This window comes from Mus musculus, chromosome 8, assembly GCF_000001635.26.
Source record: "Mus musculus strain C57BL/6J chromosome 8, GRCm38.p6 C57BL/6J".
Taxonomy (NCBI): Eukaryota; Metazoa; Chordata; class Mammalia; order Rodentia; family Muridae; genus Mus; species Mus musculus.
This window is the reverse complement of record NC_000074.6, coordinates 78,754,685-78,775,455: the sequence shown is the minus strand read 5'-3', so window position 1 is coordinate 78,775,455 and position 20,771 is coordinate 78,754,685. Positions and strand designations below refer to the sequence as shown.

General features: G+C 43.0%; 1 pseudogene; it reads left to right on the top strand.

Moving 5' to 3' along the window:
• On the top strand, positions 806-20,494 carry Gm47209 (predicted gene, 47209; annotated as a pseudogene).

Here is a 20,771-nt window from a genome sequence, read left to right as displayed (position 1 = left end):
TCAACACATATATCTGATCACCCCAGATAGGGATCCCACAACAGACAGGACAGATAGGACTCAAAGACCGCTGCATCACCAAGGCCCACCCCAGCATGGGTGACAGCTCACAATCCTGGGAACCACAGCACACTGGGCATCCTGCAGGCAGCTCAGCAGGCTGGCGAGTGTCCTTTCCAGGTGCCTGGGTTGCTCTAAACCTCTCCCAGAAACTGGTCTGGTCTCAAATCCTCTTTCTGTCTTTTCTCCTGAGAGTCATCTTTGCAGCTTGGCTTCCTCCTCCTCTGAGAGGGACTCCTCACCTTTATTACTTACTCTGGCAGTGATCTGGTCAGTTTCAGGGACTTCCTAAACTCTTTTGAGTTGTTACCTTCCTGTTTAAGGAGCTTCCTGCAGGATGAAATATTTTAACCTCAGAGGAAACTAACAGAACCGAGACACACAGGCCAATCCCTAAGGCATGCTGGCCATTCTAGGCAGTCGGGGAGCTTTGGGGAAGAGTCAGACACAGGTTTTAAAAAGAAAGGTGGGGAGCAGTTAGGAGAAAGCCTTCATGTTGACCTCTGGTTCCCATCCATGTACCTGTATGCACACATGTGCACACGCACATTAACAAGTGCAAATGCACCATACTAACATTAACAAAAACATGGACATAGCCGGGCTTGTACTTTTGACATTGACCTTGGGAAACAGCACTAAAATTACTGCAGAGGCAAAGGGAGCCCAGGATTCAGGCCTGAAAACCATCTTCTTCAGGACAGGAACTGAGACCAATGTTTGTCACATCTCAGAAAAGCCCAGGATGAGAATCCTAGCTGTCCTTGCAAGTTGGACTTGTGCCACCCTGACTCTAGCTTCCTGCTTAGCTGCCTTTTCCCATGGTTCCAGCACTCAGGCCTGTGAAGGCATGTGGCCCAGGCACACACATACCTACCCCAAGTACCCTGGTACCCACCACATCACCATCCATACCAGCAGGCCTTCCTACATGCCAGGAGCCAAGATTCCAGGTATGTGTGTTAGCTCACAGGAGCATGAGTTCTAGGGAAAGTGCCTAGTGTGCTTGCATAGGAAGGAGTGCCCTGAGAAACAGTGGGGTTAAACCCAGGAAACAAGTATTTGGCTGAAAAGAAGCATGCACCATGAAAACCACACAGTGCAGAATGACAGCTATCATTATTAGGAAAGAGACCACAATTGAGATTATTACAAAAGATTATTGGCCAATACGGTAAGATACAAATATATCTTATCACAGATAACTAGTGTGTTTGCCCTGAACAAGCTTCATGTATCATGTGTGTGTAAAATATCCATTTGGTCATTTATCATCATGAAGATGATAAATTTATTCATTCATCTTCAGTAAGAAGTGAAAGTCTTATTTAAATACAGTAACTATTTCTCTATGTGTTCCAACATATCAGGATTCAACTGTAGATGGATGCAGTACTAACAGTTAAAAATAAAATATTTCCAGAATTCAGGAGGCCTTGCATTCAATCTCCAGCATAAACTAACTAACTAACTGACTAACTAACTAACTAACTAACTAACCAAGCAACCAACTAGAAAGCAAAACAGCTCCTGTTAGCCTCAGGTCTTTTCTTCTGCCTCTCTCAATTTGGTTAGGCCAGGGAGCTCTCGTATGTGAACTCACATAACACATTATTTTTGCTTCTGGCTTACTTCACTTCTGTTTTCAGGGGTTTTGGTTGATGTTAGGGATACATCAAAGAGAATTGCATTTTAGTATGGCAAACATTGTTGCCTCCAGAGAGTTAAAAGCCTTATAGGTTTAGCACTTGCAAATACGTCCTGTAGTTTTTCCATAGTTCTACCAGTCTTAGTTTTTAAAAGATAACACATTTTATTATTTGCTGATAGATAAAATAGCACGTGTGTGGAAATGTGTGTGTGTGTGTGTGTGTGTGTGTGTTCGTGCATCCTTGAGTATGTAGGTCGGAAGACAACTTACAGTAGTGGATTCTTTCCTTCCACCATTTAGGTTCTAGGGGTCAAACATGGGTCATTGGGTTTAACAACACTCTTATTTGCTGAGCCATCTTGTTGACCCGTGAACACTTTTAAAACAGTGACTGAGCTTATTATATTTTCTGTTTGTGTCATTTCAGGCTTTTGAGGAGCTCAAACTTTACATACTTAACTTAAGTATAATAACTATAATCACTCTGTCTATAATAACTATACATCACATGCCAGAAAAGACTCTCCCTCTGAGACATAGCCTCAGCTACTCTGTATCCATCCCAGACATAGCCTCAGCTACTCTGTATCAATCACCCACCTTACAGGTTACAAATACTTCTCAGAGCCCATCATTTGTCCTTCCATTTCATCTGCATTCATTTTTTTTATATAACAAACTTTATTCCCCTTGGTTTTCTAGTTGAACTTTGGCATAGTTTCCTTTCTTCCTTTTTTGTGTATGGTGGATAAGTCCATAACATGTAGTTGATAAAATTTAAAACCCCAAGCTAAGCTCCCCGGCTTTAGAATGGCTGATCTCACCATATAGAAGTTCTCTGAGATGCATAGAATTTGATAGTAGGAAAGCATTTGAGTGCTTTCTTAAAGAGCTGTGTGATGACGTCTTTGTTGGTTTATTACAATAACGTGATTAAAAATAAATAAATGAAAACTAAACAGTTCTTGGGGGGGGGACCTGCTTTATTTCTCCTTCTGTTATGGCAAATTAGTTTTGCTTTAAGGACATTCTTTTTTATTATTCTTTTTTTTTCAATTTTTTATTAGATATTTTCTTCATTTACATTTCAAATGCTATCCAGAAAGTCCCTTATACCCTCCCCCCACCCTGCTGCCCTACCCACCCACTCCCACTTCCTGGCCCTGGCATTCCCCTGTACTGGGGCATATAAAGTTTGCTAGACCAAGGGGCCTCTCTTCCCAATGACGGCCAATTAGGCCATCTTCTGCTACATATGCAGCTAGAGACACAAGCTCCGGAGGTACTGGTTAGTTCATATTGTTTTTTAAAAGGAGATTCTTAATTTCAATATTTTTAAAAGAAAAAAGAACAGTATTTATAGATTTTTATTGCATTTTAACATATCTTTTAAAAAGCACTGTGAATGTGTGTGTGTGTGAGTGTGAGAGAGAGACAGACAGAAAGAGAGAGAGAGACAGAGACAGAGAGAGACTATATGCCATGTGTGTGCAGGTGTGTGTGTGTGAGACTATAACCAAGTGTATGCAGATGTGTGTGTGTGTGTAGCTGTGTCTGTGTGACTATACACCAAGTGTGTGCAGGTGTGTGTGTGTGTGTAGCTGTGTCTGTGTGACTATACACCAAGTGTGTGCAGGTGTGTGTGTGTGTGTGTGTGTGTGTGTGTGTGTGTGTGTGTGTGTGTGACTATATGCCATGAGTATGCAGGTGCCCATGGAGTCTAGAGAGGTCAGCAGGTCCTGGAGTTGGACTTGTGAGCTATTTTACGCTGCCTGGCATGATTGTTGACAATGGGAACTCCTGCTCAACAGTGGCAATCGTCCTTAACCACCAAGTCATCTCTGCAGTCTTTTATGCACCTCTTTATCCAATGGAGTTTATTTTGGCATGAGACGGGAGTTCGATTTTCCCCACTAACGCATGACCTATGCCTAGCGGTGGGACTGAGTGCACCACGACACTTAATGGTTGGTTTCTATCACAGTGTCTGCCCAAAGCAGTCGCGACTCCACCAGCTCTCTGCTGCAAGCACGCACAGCGGCTGGTCACCAGTTAGTGGGCACCTTTGTCTTTAATCCTCGCCATTCTAAACTGACTTGTTTTGAAGAGACTGATACTGTCACTCACTCTGACAACACCCCGAAGAGGACACTGTTGTTCATGTGGAAAGTCCCTGCCCAGCCTATGGGGACGTTAGGTTCCTGTAAGAGAGCAGGCACAGCGTGCCCCTCCATATCTGGGCACACTTTCTTTGGAGTGGAGTCCCTTTCCCCCCTTACAGATTTCTCTTCTCCTGGGGGCCACTTTAGAATAGGCGCTGGGTCCTTGTGGCTCCCGTGCTAAAGAGCCTATGCAGAGTGAAACTAGAACAGAACTGTGTGCCCCGCCACCCCTGTGTGTGTGAGTCACAGTCCTGGAATGTGGTACTCCCCTCCTTTGTGCCGAAGAAGGATCAGACCTGAGCCCTGGAAAAGTATTAAAGAATTGGTACCAAAAGAGACGCCAAGGCAGATGGACAAACAGACACTTCCCTGCCCTTAGTTTCAGGGCCATGTTCTCTAAAAGTGGGAAGAATGTAAAGTGCCTACTGTGTGAGAAAGAAGACCTGACTTTAATTCCCAGGGCCCACATTAAAAAACAGGCAGGGTAGCCCCCATATAATCCCAGCACTGAGGAGGCAGGGACAAGCAGATCCTAGGACTCACTGGCCAGCCACCCTATCTGAATCGGCAGCTCTATCTAAACAACAAGGTGGACAGTGCCTGGGGAATGACATCCTAAACTTACCTCTCACCCACACACATGCAAACACACACATGTGCACCTGTACACATATGAGTGTGTCACACATGTATACACACATTTGAAAAAAAAACAAACTAGACATGATAACATCAGCATGTACCTCATAGGGCTGTATGAGTGTGAAAGAGCCCCGAATGTGCAGGGTGTCACGATAGCAACCTGCTACTTAGACTGTATATAAGTACTACATGGAATACTTACACAGTACTGCGTAAATATTGCCATTACTCAAAATGAGATATGATTTTATTAAGTTGTGCATTGTATGTATGTGTTTATGTGTATGTGTGTGTGAATGTGTGAGAGTGTGTGTGAGTGTGTATGTGTGTGTGAATGTGTGTGTGAAAGTGTGTGTGTGTGAGAGAGTATGTGAGTATGTGTGTGAGTGTGTGTGTATGTGTGACTATGTGTGTGTGAGTGTGTGTGTGTTTGTGTGTGTGTGTGTGTGAGAGAGAGAGAGAAAGAGAGAGAAAGAGAGTCTGTCTGTCTGTCTGTCTGTCTGTCTGTCTGTCTGTCTGTCTGAGGTGAGGACACATGCCATAGCACCTGTGTGGAGATCAGGTCATGTTGGAGTCATGAAGTGGAAGGAGTCTTCTCCTTCCACTCTGTGGGTCCTGGGGGTTGATTCGTCTGAGTTCTGGAATCACAAGTGTACATACCTTGCTGTGAATGCTTTAACAATGTAGCTGACAGGATGCAGCAAGGGACTGGTAATATGTTGAAGAACTGAAGACGAAAACCTTTCAAGTGAATCTAAACAATCTAAGAAGAGGCTCTTTTGTCAAAATGAAGAATTCTTTGGTATGGTTGTGATTTTTGTTTGGGGGTAGCCCTGTGCATGTGATCTTCCCTAAATTCCTGTGTTTCCTGAGGAGGAGTTACATGGCTGTACACACTCTCCTAATAGCTATTGAATGTTCTTATGTTGTTGTTGCTTTTACTTTATTTTATTTTATCTTTTTTTTTTTTTACACTCCAAATTTTATCCCCCTCCCGGTCCACCCTCTGACTGTTCTCCATCCCATACCTGCGACATCCACTCCAGTAGTGACTCCAGTGACAGGCCTAGAAACCTGGATGCAGTCCCGAGGCGAAAAGTTCACGGAAACTTAGTATCCTGGAACCATGGCATCCTGTATAACAAATGCTCCAAACTTGCCCTTGTGTTAATCTGTGAATGGATCTGTCTGCTTTCTTTCCGAATTGTTTTATTATAGGTGTCTCCAAGCAATGTCTTGCCAAATGCCTAAGCAAAATTGAACTTTCCTTCCTGGCCTTCACCAATGCCCTAGGTAGTCCTTGAGCCGATCCTGGGCTTGGAATTCAGTAAGAATGTTGCCTATTCAGTGACATTTAGAATTGCCTCTAGTATTTTAAGAGAGATAGTGAAAGAAATCAGGCATTACTATCTACTACATAGAGTTAGAAATCTCAGGGCAAGCTTAGCAAAGTAAGTTTAGAATTCTTATTATAGTTATATATAGGAGACTACACTACTTATTAGTAGAAAGTCCCCACACACACAATCACTTATAATAAAAGCTGAGTCACTCCCATATACAGGAATTTACAATGGGTTAGGAAGTAGGGCAGTGGTTTAAGGAAGAACTAGAGTACTATATCATTCATGAGATGGTTAGCTAGAGCGGAACTCCTAATTAGAACCATGACTTGGGCATGAAAGCCCTTGCCCCGGGAATGTAAAGACCTCACACCTGGCTTCTAAGACTATAATTGACCTTAGATAGAGCTGACTTTGTCTCAGTTGTTTTATTGCCCAGTTTCTGCCAGTCTTTGTGTTTACATTCCTCTGTTTTGTGTAAGAGTCATTAAGTATCCAGTAACCTCATTGTACCTTGCCAATGTGTCACCTAACTTCCCTATTTTCTTCTGTATTAAAAGTCTGATGCTCAATTTGAGAAATTACATTCAGATACATCACACTCTCTCTGTGTCTGCGTCTGTTTATCATCTGCGCCGACTCCTTGCTCGCCTGTAACCGGAATTTCTCCCTTGGACTGGGGGCGGGGGAGGAGGGCGACTGAGGCCCATACCTATGACCCACCCCCCTGTCTCCATCCTCCTACCTCCTACTCCTACCCCACCAGACCTCTAAACTCCCTGGAGCCTCCAGTCTCTTGAGGGTTAGGTGCATTTTCTCTGAATGAACCCAGATTCAGCAGTTCTCTACTGTATATGTGTTGGGAGCCTCATATCAGCTGGTGTATGCTGCCTGGTTGGTGGTCCAATGTCAGAGATCTCAAGGATCCAGGTTAATTGAGACTATTGGTCCTCCTACAGGATCATCCTTCTCTCAGCTTCTTCCAGCTTTTCCCTAATTCAACCACAGGGATCAGCAGCTTCTGTCTACTGATTGGATACAAATATCTGCATCTGACTCTTTTGGAGGGCATGGAGGGCAGTCCTGATAGGTCCTTTTTTTTTTAACCATGATTTAAATATTTTCAACTGTTCAACTGTTGATATTCAACAAAGAAAATAGTTATTTTAAGATATACTTCATTGTTATGTCTCCCTTTTCAATTCTGATTTTATTAATTTGGATACTGTCTCTGTACCCTCTGATTAGTCTGGCTAAGTGTTACTCTATCTTGTTGATTTTCTTGAAGAACAGCTCCTGGTTTTGTTGATTCTTTGTATAGTTGTTTTTGTTTCTACTTGGGTGATTTCAGCCCTGAGTTTGATTATTTTCTGTAGTCTACTCCTCTTGGGTGTATTTGCTTCTTTTTGTTCTAGAGCTTTTAGGTGTGCTGTCAAGCTGCTAGTGTAAGCTCTCTTCAGTTTCTTTTTGGAGTCACTCATAGCTATGAGTTTTCTTCCTACCACTGCTTTCATTGTGTCTCATAAGTTTTGGTATGATGTGTCTTCATTTTCATTAACTTCTATAAAGGCTTTAATTTCTTTCTTTATTTCTTCCTTGATCAAGTTATCATTGAGTAGAGCTTCCATGTGTATATGTTCTTTCCATTGTTTGTGTTGGTATTTAAGACCAGTCTTAGTCTGGGGTGATCTGGTAGGATGCATGGAATTATTTCAATCTTCTTGTATCTGCTGAGGCCTGTTTTGTAACCAATTATCTGGTTGATTTTGGAGAAGGTACCATGAGGTGCTAAGAAGAAGGCATATTCTTATGCTTTAAGATGAAATATTCTATAATATCTGTTAGATCCATTTGGTTCATAACTTCTGTCAGTTTCAGTGTGTCTCTGTTTAGTTTCTGTTTCCATGATCTGTCCATTGCTGAGAGTGGGGTGTTGAAGTCTCCCATTATTATTGTGTGAGGTGCTATGTGTGCTTTGAGCTTTAGTAAAGTTTCTTTTATGAATGTAGGCGGCCTTAGATTTGGAGCATAGATGTTCAGAATTGACAGTTCATCTTGGTAGATTTTTTTCTTTGACCAGTATGAAATGTCTTTCCTTATCTTTTTTTTTTTGATAATTTTTGGTTGAGAGTTGATTTTATTTGATATAATAATAGCTACTCCAGCTTGTTTGTTGGGACCATTTGCTTGGAAAATTGTTTTCCAACCTTTTACTCTGAGGTAGCCTTTGTCACTGAGGTGTGTTTCCTGTATGCAGCAAAATGCTGGGTCCTGTTTACCTATCAAGTCTGTTAGTCTATGTCTTTTCTTGACGAATTCCTCAATTGAGTCCATTGATGTTAATAGATATTAAGGAAAAGTGATTGTTACTTCCTATTATTTTTGTTGTTAGAGGTGAAATTATGTTTGTGTGGCTATCTTCTTTTGGGTTTGTTGAAAGATTACTTCCCTCCTTCTGTCGGTGCTTTCCATCTAATACCTATCCTTTGTAGGCCTGAATTTATAGAAAAATATTGTGTAAATTTGGTTTTGTCATGGAATATCTTGTTTTCCCCATCTATGGTAATTGAGAGTTTTACTAGGTATAGTAGCCTGGGCTGGCATTTGTGTTCTCTTAGTGTCTGTATGACATCTGCCCAGGATCTTATAGCTTTAATAGTCTCTGGTGAGAAGTCTGGTGTAATTCTGATAGGTCTGCCTTTATATGTTACTTGACCTTTTTCCCTTACTGCTTTTAATATTTTTTCTTTGTTTAGTGCATTTGGTGTTTTGATTATTATGTGACCAGAGGAATTTCTTTTCTACTCCAGTCTATTTGGAGTTCTGTAGGCTTGTATGTTCATGGGCATCTCTTTCTTTAGGTTAGGGAACTTTTCTTCTATAGTTTTGTTGAAGATGTTTACTGGCCCTTTAAGTTGGGAATCTTCATTTCTTCTATACCTATTATCCTAGGCTTGGTCTTCTCATTGTATCCTGGATTTCTGGGTGTTTTGGGTTAGGAGCTTTTTGCATTTTGCATTTTCTTTGACTGTTCTGTCAATGTTTTCTATGGTATCTTCTGCACCTGAAATTCTCTCTTCTATCACTTGTGTTCTTTTGGTGATGCTTACATCTATGATTCCTGATCTCTTTCCTAGGTTTTCTAACTCCAGGGTTGTCTCCTTTATGTCTCTTCTTTATTGCTTCTATTTCCATTTTTAGATCTTGGATTGTTTTGTTCATTTCCTTCATCTGTTTAATTGTGTTTTCCTGTAATTCTTTAAGGGAGTTTTTAAATTTCCTCTTTAAAGACTTCTAGCTGTTTACCTGTGTTCTCCTGTATTTCTTTAAGGGAGTTATTTATGTCTTTCCTAAAGTCCTCTATCACCATCATAAGAAGTGATTTTAGATCCAAATCTTGCTTTTCCTGTGTGATGGTGCATCCAGGACTTGCTATGGTGGGATAATTGGGTCCTAATGATGCCAAGTAACCTTGGTTTCTGTTGCTTATGTTCTTTCGTTTACCTCCCACCATCTGATTTTCTCTATTGCTACCTGCCCTCGATATATCTGACTGGAGCCTGTCCTTCCTGTGATCCTGGTTGTGTTAAAACTCCTCAGAGTTCAGCTGTCTCTGTGATCCTGTGATTCTGGGATCCTGGGATCCTGAGATCTTGAATGTGTCAGAGCTCCTGGGAATCAAGCTGCCTCTGGGACACTAAGATCCTTGTGTGACCAAGCTCCTGGGATCCTGGGATCCTGTGAACCTGGGCATGTTAGAGCATCTGGGAGTGGAGCTTTTTCTGGGTGTTGTGAGACTGCCTGCAGAGTTAGCAACCAAGGTCTGCTCAGGACACCTTTGATCCTATGATGCTGGCCATGTTAGAGAGCCTGGGAGTGGAGCTTCCTCTGAGTATTGTGCCCCAGGTCTGCTCAAGGCACTAGCCTGGACCAGAGAGAACCTGTGCCGCTGGGTGGAGTTCCTGGGTGCCTGGGTCCCACTGGTCCCAGTTACTTCAGTTATAGGGGCAAATGTTGTGTCCTCATCTCTGATCCTATGCTGATGTGATATTCTTGGTTTGCATTTTGAGTCACTTAAATGCCCAAAATTTCAAGCTGGGCACGTCTGACCACAAGAGCCCCAAATGTTCTTATGTTAAAGGAGTGAAGTCGTTCAAGGGAGATAAAGTAACCCCTCCAGTTCTGTGCACTTAGACTCCTGCTCTTCCGCATCTAATATGCTCTCTCCTTGTATTGGAGTAGTCCAGGGTATTGCTTACTAGAAACTCAGTCTACAAGTCCCTAGTTTTCTTTCTGTGGTCTACCAATCACCAAGTCATATTTGTGTCCTGGGCCAGGATTGGATTGTCCATAGTCTCAACAGTCACACAGTGGAGGTCCCTCTGCCACCCTCTACCACATGCAGCCTGAGTCATGCAGCCTGAGTCACCAGGGCTAACACCTTGCCAGAGGCCAGATGCTGCTTGGGAACAGGCCCAGGTACTGCTTGCTGGTTGCTCACATGCCTGGCTTCTAGCATCATTTTAAAGTGCTCTATTTCCACTTGTTGCTTGCTAATCCAGGTTCCTCTCTTTATGAAACAAGCAAAATGCATCTGCCCTGAGCAGCTGCAGCTGCCTCTAGGGATGCGATCGAGGTCTTGAGGGGGACCACTTGTACTTTCAACGTTTGTTGCAACAAACAGGTTTTATTAACTCAATATACTGAACCGAGCTGGGGCCCCAGGGTGAGGGCAGTTAGAACCATGCTACAACCCAGGACACAGCACACACCTTCTTGGGAGAACTCTGTTCTTGCAGGTAGCACAGTGTTTCAGTGTTCCTGTGGATCTGTGAAGCTAGGGGTGCTGCCAATAATGAGCTCCTCCTCCTCCTCTGCCTCCTCCTCCTCCAATTCCTCACCTTCCTCCCTTTCTCCTCATCCTCTTTTTCCTGTAGAAGTTATGCCTGATGTCCCATGCTTCAAGAAATAAGACTCAGACTCGCAATATATCTCACGATATATTTACAAATGCCTTGGCCATTTAGCTAGGCCCTTCTCTGACAAGAATCATAACTTAACATAACCCATTTATTTTGATCTACATTCTGCCACATGGCTGGTTACCCATGCTCAGGTACCATGCCTCCATCTCCTTACATCTTTCTGACGAATCTTCCTGTGCCTGACTCTATCCCAGAATCCTTTCTGTTCCTGGAAGTCCCACCTTCTATTTCCTGCCTAAGCCTGTAGTAGAACAAATTTATGTTTATCCCTAAATAGCTTACAAATAAATAAGGCTCAGGCTATTTTATTTGGCTTTGACAATTACTGGGGATAACCCCTAATCTACTCTTCTAACTGCTGGCCTGGCTATGTCTCCTTAATGTTTCTCCTGGTCACACATTCATGGTCCATCTGCTGTGGTGGCTTCCTTCCCTCCTCTCATACTTCCTCCTTCTCTTCCTGGTCTTTTCTCTCTTCTCTTCCTTCTCCATCCCCAACCAGGTAACTCAAAGCCCACCTACCTCTAATCCCTGCAGTAGTTGGCTGCAGCCATTTTTATTTCACAGGTAGTTTTAAATCAAGGAACAATGTTTTCATGAAAAAGCTTGTAACTGGGAGGATTTACTTGTCCCTTCAGGTACAATACATAACAACAGACCAAACCTCAATATAAACCATAGGCCATAGGCTTTCTAATTGACAGGCGATTCGTCCATACAATACCCGAGATATTTTCTCTATATTCCCCTCCTCCTTCTCTCTTCACCCCCTTTTTCTTCTGTTATAAAAGTCCACACGATATATATTTTAGGTAGGCTGGCCTCGACATTACTATGTAAGTAAAGATGGCCTTGAACTCCTGATGTTCTTGGCTCTATGGCAGATTATTCAGTGCTGGGGATTGAACTCAGGGCTTCATGCAGAAGGCTCTTTGCAGCCTAGACTGGAGAGGAAAATGATGAATCAGAGTGTGTCACTGGGAATCCACCTTTTCTCTGCTGACTGCACAGGACTGTGCTCCACTGCCCATGATCTTTTGAAACAAACAAACAAAAAACAAAAGAGGCCTAAAACAAACAATCCCAAACTCCTAATTAAAAGTTCTTGGGATGTGGAACCTTCCAATTGTTTATCTTTGTGAAACATCTCTGAGAAAATACACTCATAGCCACTTCAGTGGAGGTTTGAATGAACAATGTTCCCCACAGGCTCAGTGTTTGAACATGTGGCTCCCAGCTGGTGGCGCTGTTTGAGGTTGTGGAATCTTTAGGAAGTGTGGCTTTACTGAGGAATATGTCACTGGGGACAGGCTCTGAGGTTTTATAACTTAGCCTAACTTCCTATTCTTCTGTTTCCTGACTGCCAGCCTGACCTTAAACTCTTGCAGTCATGCCTTTCCTGTGTCCCCTTGGGAGTCATAAGCCAAAGCAATATGTTAGGGGTTTTTGGTTGGTTTGTTTGTTTGTTTATTTGTTTGTTTTAAGACAAGGTCTTATTGTGTAGCCATAGCTGGCCTAGAAGTATATAAACTAGCATGGCCCTGGACTCACAGAGGTCCTCATGCCTCTGTTTCCAGGCTGCTAGGATTAAAGGTGTGTGCCACCACACAGCCCCCTAAGTTACTGTTTTTTGGGGTTTGCTCAGGCAAACAGACCCAACCACAGATGTAGTCAACAGAGTATCAGTAGTGGCCAACACTCCTTTCCTGTTCTCACCCCAAAACCCTTTTTCTTCTCCTGTAGTACAATGTCTTGTTCAGAGTAATTTATAAACAATACACCTGTGTTTCTCAGAGTTCTAGAGACTGGGAAGTACAAGATCAAGTTCAGATCACTTCCATGTCTCGTGAGGGCCAGATGGTGTCTTCTACACATTGTCCCATGGAAGAAAGAATACTTTGTTTTTCTCAGACTTCTCTTTTAAGGGTGTGAAGCCCTGGTGACCCACTTACCTGGTCCTGGCTCTGCCTCTTGCTGCATTGCACTGGAGTTAGTGCCAACAGAAGAGTGAAGGGTGGGTGTGTTTGTAAGACTTCGGGGAGCCTTAGCTTACCTGGGACCCACTGAGTGAACCACGTGGAGCTGGGATTGATGCAAAAAGCAAGAGGAATTTATTGTTCCAGTGCACTGGGGTCATCCCAGACCTGAAGGAGAGTTAGCAATCCCCAGTGCCTGTTCAGCGAGTTTTTATATGGTTTCCAGGGGCAGAATAGAGCATCAGCAACTAGGCACAATATGATTGTCAGAACAGTTCACCCTTTAAACTGATTGGTCTTTAAGGAATAAGGTAACAAGGACTTCCCTTGTCTGAAGGTGGGCAATAGTCAGTCCTGCAGAATGTGTCCCCACCCTCAGGTCGGTTCCTGCCCAGTGGTCTGAGAAATGGTAATTAGCCTCTCCCTTCCAGAGGAGCAAGTGTTTCATGACCTTCCCAAAGTTCCTAAGCTGACCTTTTCATGCTCATACTACTGCAGCAGCTATGTTAATTGCTCCTGAGCACAGTTCATTCTTGTAACTTTTAATGTTGGCTGTACAAGGATTTCTCTTCCTAGACTGGATGTTTAGAGACAATTCTAAGTCTGTTCATTTTTACATCTCTAGACACCACAATAATCTTAGCTTGCAGTGGGCCTGTAGGAAATTTCTAAGCACTCAAGAAGTCGGGTAGAGCCGGGCGTGGTGGAGCACGCCTTTAATCCCAGCACTTGGGAGGCAGAGGCAGGTGGATCTCTGAGTTCAAGGCCAGCCTGGTCTACAAAGTGAGTTCCAGGACAGCTGTATAGACAAAGTGTATAGACAAAGTGAGTTTCTATACAGAGAAACCCTGTCTCGAAAAAAACAAACAAACAAACAAACAAACAAAAAAGAAGTCAGGCAGGAATTCCAGACCATCCATTTACTACGTGTCTGAGCTAGGATGCTGCTTTCCTCAAGTTTCTGAGAGAAGAAAACACTGGAAGAAAAGAGTGTCATGCAATGGCCCAAGAAATGTTTAACAACGCTGTCTGTGTGAGCATAGCCTGTCAACCACTGCAGTTGACCAGCATGCCTCCCTGCCAAGATCCATGATTCCCTCCTGCTTCAACATCCCTCATCTGACTCTGATCCTCAAAACTGGCCCAATTTTGCAAATGCATTATTCTTCCCAGCTTTCCCACCTTCCCCACATGGTCCAGTAAATACCATTTCTCCTCTTTCCAACCAGGCCCACTCAGAAAGCCTCCAAACAGAAAAGCCCAGTTCCGCATTCCTGACAGCTCTCCCAATCTCCCTCACCTGAAGTCACCAGTGATCTAAGCCCCACCTCCTCTATACCTCATCCTGACTCTCCCAGCCCTTCTACACATGCCCAGCATGATGCAGATACATCATTTTCCTTCACCTCCAGTCTATAAAAGAAGCACCTTCCAGGCCACCTTCTGCCTGCGCCTCTCTCTGGTCTCATCCTTTGAGACTGCTGAACTTGTCTGGGAGCCCGTTTCTAAATAAACCTGCCCTTTTTTTTTTTACTTTTAATTCAGCTGAATTGACTTATTTCTTCAGTGGAGAAAACCCATCAATTACCAAGGCTAGGGAGATGGCTGAGCAGTTGAGTGTGCTCTTGCAGAGGAATAGAGTTTGGCAGCACCCACAGCCACTTTTAACTCAGTTTCCAGGGAACCAATGCCTGGGGCCTCAGCAGGCACTCATGTATGCATTACACATTCATGTATGTATCAATCACCCTTACACACATACACGTACTTAAGAAAAAAAAAGTCTTTTAAAAATAAAGCAAAGAAAAGAAGCTAATTGTCTAGGACATGTGTCCAGAGTCGGAATGGCTGAGTGGAACTTGAATCCAGACAGTAGTCGCTCTGCAGTGCGCTCTTGCCCATCCACGGCCCTATTCTTGTTGCTGTGGGTCCTCACATTTGAAATGGTGCCCAGTAACTTTCCATTTGCCCAACAACATTAACTAGATGCCAGCGGGAAATCAGATGGTAGAAGGGCAATGACTTTGTCTCTACTCAAGGGGAATACTGAAGTCATTATTTTCACCAGGAAAGCTTAGTGTTAATATTATAGCAGACGCTTGTAAGGCTTTTTTTTTTTAATTTTGATTTTCAGGGTTCTACTTTTCTTTCTAATTTCTAGTTTTTGGCAGAGATGAAAAATATATAGTGAATTGTGGGGATCTGAGGAAGTCTTAAGTGAATGTATACTGTTAGATGTGGTCACGGCCATGTTGAGGACCCATAGTCCCTGAGATCCATGGGAGTGTATATTGTTAGACATGGCATGTTATGCCTATGTCTCAGGGACCCCAAAGGACACGGAGGAGCCAATTCTGGTGCAAACACACAAGGGTCTTTGTTACAAGCTTGAGAGCAAGGACTCTCACCATCACAGTGAGACAGAAGTGAGAGCCTCGAGTCTAGAGGTGCAGGGTATTTACTGTGTGTTGTGGTTACAGCAAACGAGAAATTTCCATACAGGTCAGCAAATTAACATTTTTAAAACTGCATTTTGGGGCTGGAGAGATGGCTCAGCGGTTCAGAGCACTGACTGTTCTTCCAGAGGTCCTGAGTTCAATTCCCAGCAACCATCTGTAATGGAATCCAATGCCCTCTTCTGGTGTGCCTGAAGAGAGTGACAGTGTATTCACATACATAAATAAATAAATCTTAAAAAAAAAAAACTGCTCTTCTGGTGTAATCTGCAGGAACTAAACATGGGGGCAAAACCACCTGAAAGCAGGATGGCTAGGTTATCTATTTTCTTTTTCTTTCTTTCCTTTTCTTTTTCTTTCTTTCTTTCTTTCTTTCTTTCTTTCTTTCTTTCTTTCTTTCTTTCTTCCTTCCTTCCTTCCTTCCTTCCTTCCTTCCTTCCTTTCTTCCTTCCTTTCTTCCTTCCTTCCTTCCTTCCTTCCTTCCTTCCTTTCTTCCTTTCTTCCCTTTTTTTTTTTTTTTTGAGACGGGGTTTCTCTGTGTAGCCTTGGCTGTCCCAGAACTCACTCTGTAGACCAGGATAGCCTCAAACTCAGAAATCCACCTGCCTCTGCCTCCCTAAGTGCTGGGATTAAAGGCGTGCACCACCTTGACCCTGCTGTTGTAGCCTGATAGGCTGTTGCTAAGAGGGGGTTGCCATAGGATGTTTGCTCAAGTAGACTTTGTGGTTTTCTTCCTGGAATCAAAAATAGATTTGGTTTGGTTCTACAGGCACAACCATAGTGAGGACCTGTAGTGCCTCAGATCCATGGAATGTATATTGTTAGACATGGGCACAACCATGTTGAGGACTCATAATGGCTCAGATCCACAGGAATGGCAAAGCCTCCCCTGACTGAGGCTCTGAGGGATGACAACCCCTCCTCTGTTGGAATGTGACTATTGACAGTGTTGTGCAAGAACAAGTGCTTATGCACCATTGACCAGTGTGTGCAAGTACAAGTGAGTATGCACTATTAACCAGTGTGTGCAAGTACAAATGCTTATACACTATTGACCAGTGTGTGCAAACCCAGCAAGCACATCTTCTTTCTCCCTGGTGCTTACAGAAACTTGCCAAGCTCTCATTCTGTGCCATACATAGTACAAGTTCTGAGGTTGGTGGCTCTCAGAGGGAGCAAGCCCACCTGACTTGTTGATGTGTCTGTTCTTTGTCACCTTACAGCTCAGTCAGATTCCCAGGATCTGATGATGAGAGTCGTGATAAGCAATGGCACCATGCTCCTTATGTTCTCTGCACGGTGGTCATTAAGAATGGACAGGTTTAGAAAGGCAAGAGACTCCTCTTTAAAAAAAATTTAAGAACTAGATAGTTTGGTGTCTTGTCAGGGACTTAATTTACTGTGCTGATTGTTTGAATGTTGACACTTCTTAGTTACTTTCATTTATGATCATCCTGAAAGCATATTGGATTCTTATCATTACCATAGTTGATTGCATCAGCCAATATGGATGAAATGCTTCTCTGTCTTTGTGAGGTGTCCTCAGGTCTCTAATGGATTCCCAGTGCCTGCTTATCTTTAATATAGAAATTCTAAGAAGTCTTTGCTTTTGTCCTTACATGAGCTAAAGATGAGTGTTGAGGTCTTATCTTTCACTGTCTATTACAATGCCAAGTGTGGGCTCCCAAGACCTGGAGTTTGCATGTAGTTTCTGTTACCCTGATCCAAGTTATTTCTGATTCACAAATAAAGATGCCAACAGCCCATTCCTACGCAGAAGAGACATAGGTGGGCTTTAGGTTTCACAGGCTTGGAATTGGAGGAGAACCATGAAAAGAGAAGAAGCAGGCAGGAGGAAGAAGGAGAAGCTGCCATGGATTAGGTGAGCCATAAAAACATAGCCCTGAGGGCTGGTCTATTGGAGTTAAGAGAAGTACAGATGGAACATAATAAATAGTAAGTAGTAACACGGGGTTATTGATAGGAAAGTACATACTAACACCTTGGAAGGTAGGCAGCTGCCCAGCTATTGTGCTATTTGGGGCTTATTGTAAATATAAAGACTGTGTGTATTTTTTACCTGGGAATTCAATAACCAAAGGGGAGTAGAAACTCTGGGCAGGGATTAAAGTAATTTCTACAACAGATGTGAACATCCTAGACAATGTTCTTTCTAGCATTAGAGTGACAAAGTTATTGTGGGATACAGAGAGTCTGTCTCAGTCACCTTCACACACATCTACTGTAAGCAGCAATGGCCAGCAACTCAGTGGAGAGATCAACCCAATCCTACAACTATCTCTGGATGTCTATAAGTTAGAGATGCTTGTGACTCTCAGAAAGGGGTCCCTAACATGCTCCACTATGTTCATAGCAGCCTTATTTATAATAGCCAGAAGCTGGAAAGAACCCAGATGCCCCACAACAGAGGAATGGATACAAAAAATGTGGTACATTTACACAATGGAGTACTACTCAGCTATTAAAAAGAATGAATTTATGAAATTCCTAGGCAAATGGTTGGACCTGGAGGGCATCATCCTGAGTGAGGTAACACAATCACAAAAGAACTGAAATGATATGTACTCACTGATAAGTGGATATTAGCACAGAAACTTAGTATACCCGAGATATGAGACAATTTGTAAAACACATGAAACTGAAGAAGAACGAAGACCAAAGTGTGGACACTTTGCCCCTTCTTAGAATTGGAAACAATCACCCATGGAAGGAGTTACAGAGACAAAATTTGGAGCTGAGACAAAAGGATGGACTATCTAGAGACTGCCATATCCAGGGATCCATCCCATAATTAGCCTCCAAACGATGACACTATTGCATACACTAGCAAGTGTTTGCTGAAAGGACCCAGATATAGCTGTCTCTTGTGAGACTAGGCCGGGGCCTAGCAAACACATAAGTGGATGCTCACAGTCAGCTATTGGATGGATCACAGCGCCCCCAATAGAGGAGCTAGAGAAAGTATCCAAGGAGCTAAAGAGATCTGCAACCCTGTAGGTGCAACAACATTATGAACTAACCAGTACCCCGGAGCTCTTGACTCTAGCTGCATATGTATCAAAAGATGGCCTAGTAGGCCATCACTGGAAAGAGAGGCCCATTGGACATGCAAACTTTATATGCCCCAGTACAGGGGAATGCCAGGGACAAAAAGTGGGAATGGGTGGGTAGGGGAGTCAGGGGGAGGGTATGGGGGACTTTTGGGATAGCATTGGAAATGTAATTGAGGAAAATACATAATAAAAAAAAGAAAAGAAAAGAAAGAAAGAAAGAAAGAAAGAAAGAAAGAAAGAAAGAAAGAAAGAAAGAAAGAAAGAAAGAAAGGGGACCCTAGACAGTGTTGTTTCCATTCTGAGCACCCATCATAAATAATAGCTGATGGGTTGGACTACTGAATTGGACAGGGTTAACCACTTAGCTGTTTAGGAGTCTGAGAGGAAAAAAAAGATGGTGGCCAAAATTAACATTAGGTGTGTGATATATCTTCATAGAGCTACTGGCTAGAGGAGCTGGGTATGAAAATAACTCAGAGACGTTGAACCCTGAGATGTGTGATAAATAGACTACACTTTTAGTATCTGAAATATAATTTTAATGTAAAGTATCAATGTATATATTTGTATTAAGTACTAAACAAATGGCAGTACTCATGAGTTCTTTGCTTTCTCACACCCCTCCTCCAACTCTCCTTTCTGGCATCTGTGTCCAAACTCAGGATTTATACCAGGGAAATCTGGTTTCATCAAAACACAGAAGAAAGAGAAAAGATAGCCTTTTGTTTCAGATTCTTTATGGTCCCTTTCACTCTTTTAATTCCCTTCCCCCGCCTTAAGGACTCAGAATGATCTGAGCTTTGATTCTTTGGAAACCTGCCTGTCCTTGGATAAGGGTGAGCAGGTAAGAGTGTGCATGGTGGGAGGTGAGACTTGGTATTTTAGCTCTGGAGTGGGAAGTGTCCAGCTGAGAAGGAGCTGATGGATGAGCAGCCAAAGCTAGAGAGAAAGTAAGTGTATGATGTACAGTGCCCTTATTCTAATCAATACCAGCCTTTCTGGTCTATGCAGTGTCTCTGGAGTTATTGGAAATTGTAGAAAATTGTTGGTTTTAATAATTTGTTTTCCCACTTAGCTTTGTTTAATAATTTCTCTTTCCTCTTTACCCACCTTCATAAAACTAGCCTCAAAACACTGTGTGGTACCAGTGGTCAGATGAATGGGCAATATAAAACATGAATCCTGAAGATTCACTTTCCCTTTGACACTGCAGAAGGTACACCAAATAAAGCATGGTATAGTATTCTCACTTAAAATTATTGGAACCTACAGTAAGAATAAATGTTCCTCACTGCTATGGCCTGTCATAAACAAGTATCTTCAACGTTCTCACCAGGAATGATATAATCCTTTGTTTGAATTTGGGAGTCTTTTAAAAGACCTCAAGTTTGTTCATGCAAGTAGCCCTGAGCTCTAGTGGGTTTTCCATTAGCTACCCTTCCCTGTCAGTAACATATACATATTTATCTATTTAGTTTATTAATCTGATTCTTCTAAAGCAAGCAAGAGGTTAGATTTTCAACTGCTACCTGGGATTCTTTGTGGAATACAAGTCACCTACTTGCAAACTAGATGAAGATCTGCTCCTTTCACATCATTTTCTTTTGTAGGACAAGATGACAGCCTCTAATAGGTCTGTGATGGGCCCTGGTCCGCACATTGCTCATATTCCCAAGCCTCAGCAGGTTTGGTCTCACTGTGAGTAGAGCTGAGGCCACTCCAAGCCCTGACTTCTGTACCTTGGGCACATCTGGGAGCCAGTCAGACCCCTCAAAAGATTCTGATAGCTCTTTATATGAGACACAGCACAGGGAGCAGAGTGTGGAGAAGGCACTGCAGAGGATGGTATGGGATACCTTAGCAAGACTGACCTAAGGCCTGAGGTAATGCTAGAGGGAGCCGGTGCCTCTTTGGTGATGCAGCTCAGGACTCCACAGCTGGGAATCCTGATTTGCTTGTCAATCACCCTGGGTGTGGCTCTGGCTGCTGGACTTTGCTTTCTGTATCCTCAGTGTTGCCACAAGCGGACAGAAAGGGTCCCCCAGTGAACCTACGGCAGATGCTGTTGACAACAGGGAGGTGGTGCATGTCAGGAGGACAGGTGATAATAGTCTTTCCGTAGGGAACAAGAATCTTGTCCTCTCAAGAGACCCTTGGACTGGGCCCCTCAGTGGCTCCACAGAGGGTCTTAGTCAAAAACGAGCTAATGAGAATTCCTGATGAGGCCAAGTCCCCATGGTGCCTGCTGTCAATGTATCCTGAGCTCAGGAAGCAGTAAAAGGGCAGATTTCTCAACAGAGGGAATTCTTCTCCAGCTTTGTTGTCTTAATGTCTGTAATTTTGCATCTTTTTTTTCCTTCTTGCAATTAGACGTTCTGTTTGAAGAGTTAAACTCGACAGAATGAATATTGTATAACCTGCT